A 6,000-nucleotide genomic window follows, 5' to 3' on the forward strand; every position below is an offset into this window, starting at 1 on the left:
ACGCAGGGCGGGAGTTTCATAGATGTGACATAGTGGAGAAGCGACCGTGAGACTGTTATCAGTGTCACGGGTTGGCTTTGATGTGAGTGGTTGAAGTAGCACGTCAATAGATGACGGACAAGTGGCTTATTCAATCATATGCAAGCATTTTTTGATTAGGTCCAGCCTTCTGAAGCAACACTTCAATGAATTGGTCTCAGATGGATGAGTGGAGCTAAGCGGAGCGAAATTCATCTGGCTAGGGTCAGGTTAATAACCTAGGGGACACAATGAAAAACACTCCCCTCAATGTCAACACTTATTTCTTTGCATTGATGTGCGACTATAGAGTTGATGAACTCCGGTGATATGCAAATTCCTTGCTGCAGACATTGCAGAGGACTTTATTTTCAACACTTTATTTTTATCAACACCATCAGGCCATTTTTTAAAAGTAAATGTTCCAATCAGTGATCCAGGCAGCACCTTTTCTTCTCTCTCCTTCATTTTACAGTCTAATTTTTACTGACTAGAATGGCTCAGGGTCAAAGGTCATACGGAATCGATTAATCTGCACAAAGTTTTTTAATCAGTTATTTTTTCTCAAATTAATTAATCGAAATTAATCAGTTATTTTGACAGCCCTAATCGTGACACTACAATGTTATAACAACTTAATAACATGACAGTCAGCTGCTATGGAACATAAAATTCAGAGAGCTGCCATGAAACATTAGCCTGTCGGGCCAGACCCTCATTAAAATGTAGGGTCTGGGGACTCACCATTCGCAGTGCTCAGTCCGAGGGGCGGGATAATCAGTTGTCTTTCAAATTCCCTCTGCACGCAATAGGACAGTGCTGAGTCTTGTGTTTTCCCACCAGCGGAGCTAGTTGGCTAGTTCAAACTTTTGCCAACTTAAAACAAGCTTAACTCGTGTCACACTGTTGGCCAACAGCAACATCCATCTTCTTTGTTTTCAAGTAGCAGGGAATTCAAGCCAAACCGTTGCAACTCTACCATTAATTATGTTAAGCCCACCTAACGACTGTATACACGATTTGATTGGCCTGATAGAAGTTTAATTTTTCGAGCTCACAAGCCAACGGAGAGTTGCTAGACTAGCCCTGGAAGCAAATGTAATTTGCTGCCGCTAGGGTGCGTCTAGATTTCTAGGCTAGTTGTATGCTGTTATTCTGTAAAATGATGGCAAGGTGCTGCTGAAAGAACTGCAGTGCTTTAATGAACATCACTCTTAGTCTTACCCCAGCTATCTTATATTATCATTCCAATAAAAAGTCTGCGCAAAGTAACGTTTACTGTATGAGGCGAGGACAAACTGACTCTAAGGACAAACTGACTTTGAGCTGTTGAATCAGTCACAGAATAAGCCTATTTCACAGTGTCCAGGCGTCCGGCCTCGTTGAGGTTAATGAAACCTTATCCTAATTCTTATGGTAAAATGTCTTCCTCTACCTGTCCTTCCTGTGGACTGTGACTACATAAGCGGCTTTCTATGACTGTTTACATCGTCTAATCTAAATCTCTGCAAACTTGATGAAATTTTTGAAAAAAAAAAATGCATTTTTAATCGATCTGTTTGTTGACAGCAGACATCCGGCAAGTAGTGATAACTTTGAAATTCTAGCGGAAGTTAGTTTACACGGTGGTGACATCTAGTGAAATGGGTTAATTGTGCCCAGAAAACAATAAAGAAGATAAGTTCTCTTAATCAGAGCATACCACCTTGACCTCTGGTTAAAGTCTTCTGAAAATTCTGGAAATATTTTTTTCTGCTACACTTTGTCTTTAAAACCTCCAGTCCACAGGCCCATAATTTTTGACTGTGAAAAACGCAATACTGTTTAATGTTTCGTATTCCATTGATGAAAAATGTTTATACATCCTTTAAATAACTATGAGAGAAAGAACAACAGTGGTGAAAGTATGACATGCAAAGACAGGCTATGCCACCAAGGCCTTGCACACAGATTTTCTGCTGTTCATGAATGAAAGAAAATGCCTGTACTTTTGCCAACTGTACCATGGAATGAATGGTCCCACAATATTCACTCCAGCTTAGATACACTTTTTTGACTTTCAATACGGGAGAAAGTCACACATTTGATGTCAAAGTGGCAAACACTGACTGAAAATTGTTCATCAAAAGGACTAAAGTATACTTTCAGTACACAATGCATAACTGTAGTTACACATGAAAAGAATATCTATCTAGAATTAATTTGCCATTTACAAAATCTATTTAATCTCATCTAATGTATTACATATATTGGTTTCATTTCTCTTCCAGATGAGGTGCTGGGAGCTGGATTGTGAAATGTGGTCGTGCAAGTAATAGTCTTATTAATTTATAATTCCTTGAGGGCTTTTTCTTTCGAAAGAAAATATTTTGGGATTCCTCTTCGCCAAGGCTAATTCACATAATCCAAAATAATAAAGTAAGTTTATGAATCTATTTCATTTGGAATTATCATTTTAACATTATCGTATGTGGCCAGTGCACCACACTGTGCCCTACCCGAACAAACGCTCCATAAGGAGACAAACAAGAAAAATGGAATCATTTCAGATGAAGGGAACAGCATCTTGAGAAAACTATGCTTTTGAAACATTACATTATGCAATTCGCATGTTCCATAAGCCTTAGATAATGTGAATATGATGATATGGTTAGGTGCTTCTTATTCAAATACCTTTCATTACATTAGATAATAGATTGTAGCAGAACAGATTCACATTGCTGCGGCCATCAAATGAAGCAACAGGGGAGAAAAAGACAGCTGTGACAGGCAAGTTTGGGAAGGGCTGCACGCACACTGCTTGTGTGTAATGAGATAATAAATGCTCATTTCAATATTTAGATTAGATAGTGTTTCCAAATTAGGCTATGTTTGTGCACCTATTGCAATTTGTTCCCTTAAGTTGTTAAAAAACAAATGGTGTTTTTCTTTCTTTTTTTTTTATAACATATTGATAGCAGGTTGCCATTGTTACCATCTTGTGAAAGGTTAGCGGGTGGCTACCGCAGGTCTTTCATGTATGCCTGCAGGTAGCCTCCTTTGTCAGCAAACAGTCTTATCAATGTGACCCTGGGAATCCTACAAAAGGAGAGACCTTTAGTTTAGATGGAATATGACCTTGGACAATGGGCGCACAATACACTTTATGTACAGTTCATTTATTTCATTTCAGGGAAGTGCCCTAGACCGAAGGTTCTGGCTGCAATCTTTTCACCTTGTTATTATGCTGCATCAGGCGCCCGGAAAGCTGAATTGAAGTCAAATGACAGAGTGGACATAAATCGGTAATAATCCCTTATAATGTAAGAAGTAACCAATGGTGGCATACTACAGAGCTTCTTTGTTCAGAGGCAGACTACAGAGCTTCTTCTGCCTTGCTCTGGTGCTCTCTCTCTTTCTCTCTCTTTTTTTTCTCTCTCTCTCTAGCTCTTTCTCTCTCACTGACTCTCTCTCTTCTTGCCAGTCTTCAGGTCTTTGCACTCCCTTCTCCATGTTTCTATAGTAACACAACAAGCTGGATGTTACGTATGAAGTTAATGCTCACTCCCACTCATGAGTGGGCTTGCAAAATCACACACACACAGACACACACACATGAACACACACACACACACACACACACACACACACACAGCACATACACAGACAGACAGACAGACACACACACACACACACACACACACACACACACACTGCTGGCACAAACAAACACTGGCACTTACTCAGTCTCGCTCTCTCCATCTCTCTCGCTGTCTCTCTCCCCCCATCTCTGTCTTAGTCTTTGTCTTATAAATAGGTCTGTGAAATCCACCTTTGTTTGCTAATTGCAAGTACATTATATATATATTGATCATGCTGAGAAAGGAGAAGATGGTTCAAGGTAATTGTTTGTTCCATACATCTAATTTTGGAACGTCCAACTGCTCTATTAACTGCCAAAGCCCATAAAAGGATTATTCGCTGGGGCAAGGGAGCTAATGCATCAGAAGGGTACCAAGAGGAAAATGGAGCTGGAATACCTTTTATGTGCTGGGTATCTTTTATGGTCAATATGGCTTTTTTGATCCCTCCACACAGAGAAAATGAATGTAGTTGATATGTGGCAGCAGATACACGAAGTTATAGCTCCCTGACAGAATGTATCCCTTTTTTCAAGATGATCCTCTTCCATGCAGAGAAGATTCTGCAGCAGTCTGGTGGCGATAGAGGTGCCAGTACAACATGGAGCCATTAGGCACTAGTCACACACACACACACACACACACACACACACACACACACCGCAAAAATACACACACACACCGCAAAAACACACACAAACACACACACACACCGCAAAAACACACACAAACACACACACACACCGCAAAAACAAACACACACACACACACACACACACACAAGGCACTAATCACACCTGGGAAATCAACAAGTCTCTCTGAGCCCTCGGACACAATCCACTTTCACCACGGGCAACAACCAGCCTCTACCGAAATCTCTGACAAAACACAGCAGCTCAGCCCCTAAGCCCACAGTCTACAGAGCCTCAGGCTGCTGCCTTTAATGCCAACATGAGCAAAAAACACATAAATAAAATGCATTACTGTCTTAGGCTTTTCTGCTCTGGTACATTCAGATGAGCTGAGCACCCCCCCCTGAGTCATTACTTGTGATGCATACTAGAGGGTTTTCTCTTTCTCTGTCCACACTACCTAACTCTGATTGACAACCTCCCTCACCTTAGCTCTACTCACAACATCACTTGTGCCATACGCAGACTTTGATGTGTGTCTGCTGTGCACTAACGGTGTAAGAAGACGGGGAATGGGAAATGGTAGCATATGGTTGCTTCCATATGTTAGCTTATTTGAAATGACGGTATGAGTACACAAGTAAACAGTACCTCAGGGCTTGCTTGAAAGGGAGAGGACAGGTGGTTCTGCACTTCATTCCTGATTGCTGACAAACGTACACAAAACTGGCTTCTGCCGGTTTGGGAATACTTCAGCCACGTTGTCATTCACGAAAATGCAATGACTGGGTCTTGGTTATGAGAAATTCCCAGGATGGTTGCCCAGGGTTGAGCTCATGCTGCTGGTTTATTCACTGGCTTTCCCCAGAGACACAGCATTACAGTTTTTACAACTGTTTGCACACATTTTCAAAACTCTCGCCATGTCGCCATGTCGACATTAAACTCAACATTTTGAGAATAAAGTAGTTTGGAGAGAGAACGACCGCTCGGGATGATTGAAAGGGAGGACGAATGAAACATTGCAGTTTTCTTCGAGTACAACAATGATTAGACATAGGCCTACATCATGTGGACAAAACATAGAACATATTAACCTCCGTTGCTCAGCCAAATATCCTGTTATCACGGAGTTATAGGGGATAAATGCGATGGTCAAAAGTAAACGTCATTAGCGGTTTATTTATTTATTGTAGGCCTATTATTAAAGAGTGTTTTTCATCTAAAGGTTCAACTTCATGCTTATGCACTAGACTAGGTAGGCTATACAAAGTGCTCTCCCCAATCCCAGACTTTCACATTGCATGTTTGTTTGTAATGGATGCAAAACAGCCTATTGTGACCAGGCAACCATGTATTCTAAGTAAATGCATACATATTCCCTCGCGGGATCAAAAGAGTATAGGCCTATATAGGCTACTTATACATATCTGTGTTTATAGCCTCCTATATGTATTGCAGGTGAGACCTGGAAAAGCAGTTTTATAAAAATGAGTTTTGCCATGTTAACCTATGGAGAGTGACGGCATTGGAAACATGTATTATTCTAGCTATAAAATAGTGCATGGTATAACCGCGAGATACAGCGCTTCACGATGACGCAAACTATCTGAATATCTGCAATCTAGCAATCTATCTGAAATAACACCTATTTGAAGTAGGCCTATTATTCATGTCACATATTCTGTGTTAGTGTAGGCTATATAGCTTAAACTGTAGGCTATTAAACT

This window comes from Alosa alosa, chromosome 4, assembly GCF_017589495.1.
Source record: "Alosa alosa isolate M-15738 ecotype Scorff River chromosome 4, AALO_Geno_1.1, whole genome shotgun sequence".
NCBI lineage: Eukaryota > Metazoa > Chordata > Actinopteri > Clupeiformes > Clupeidae > Alosa > Alosa alosa.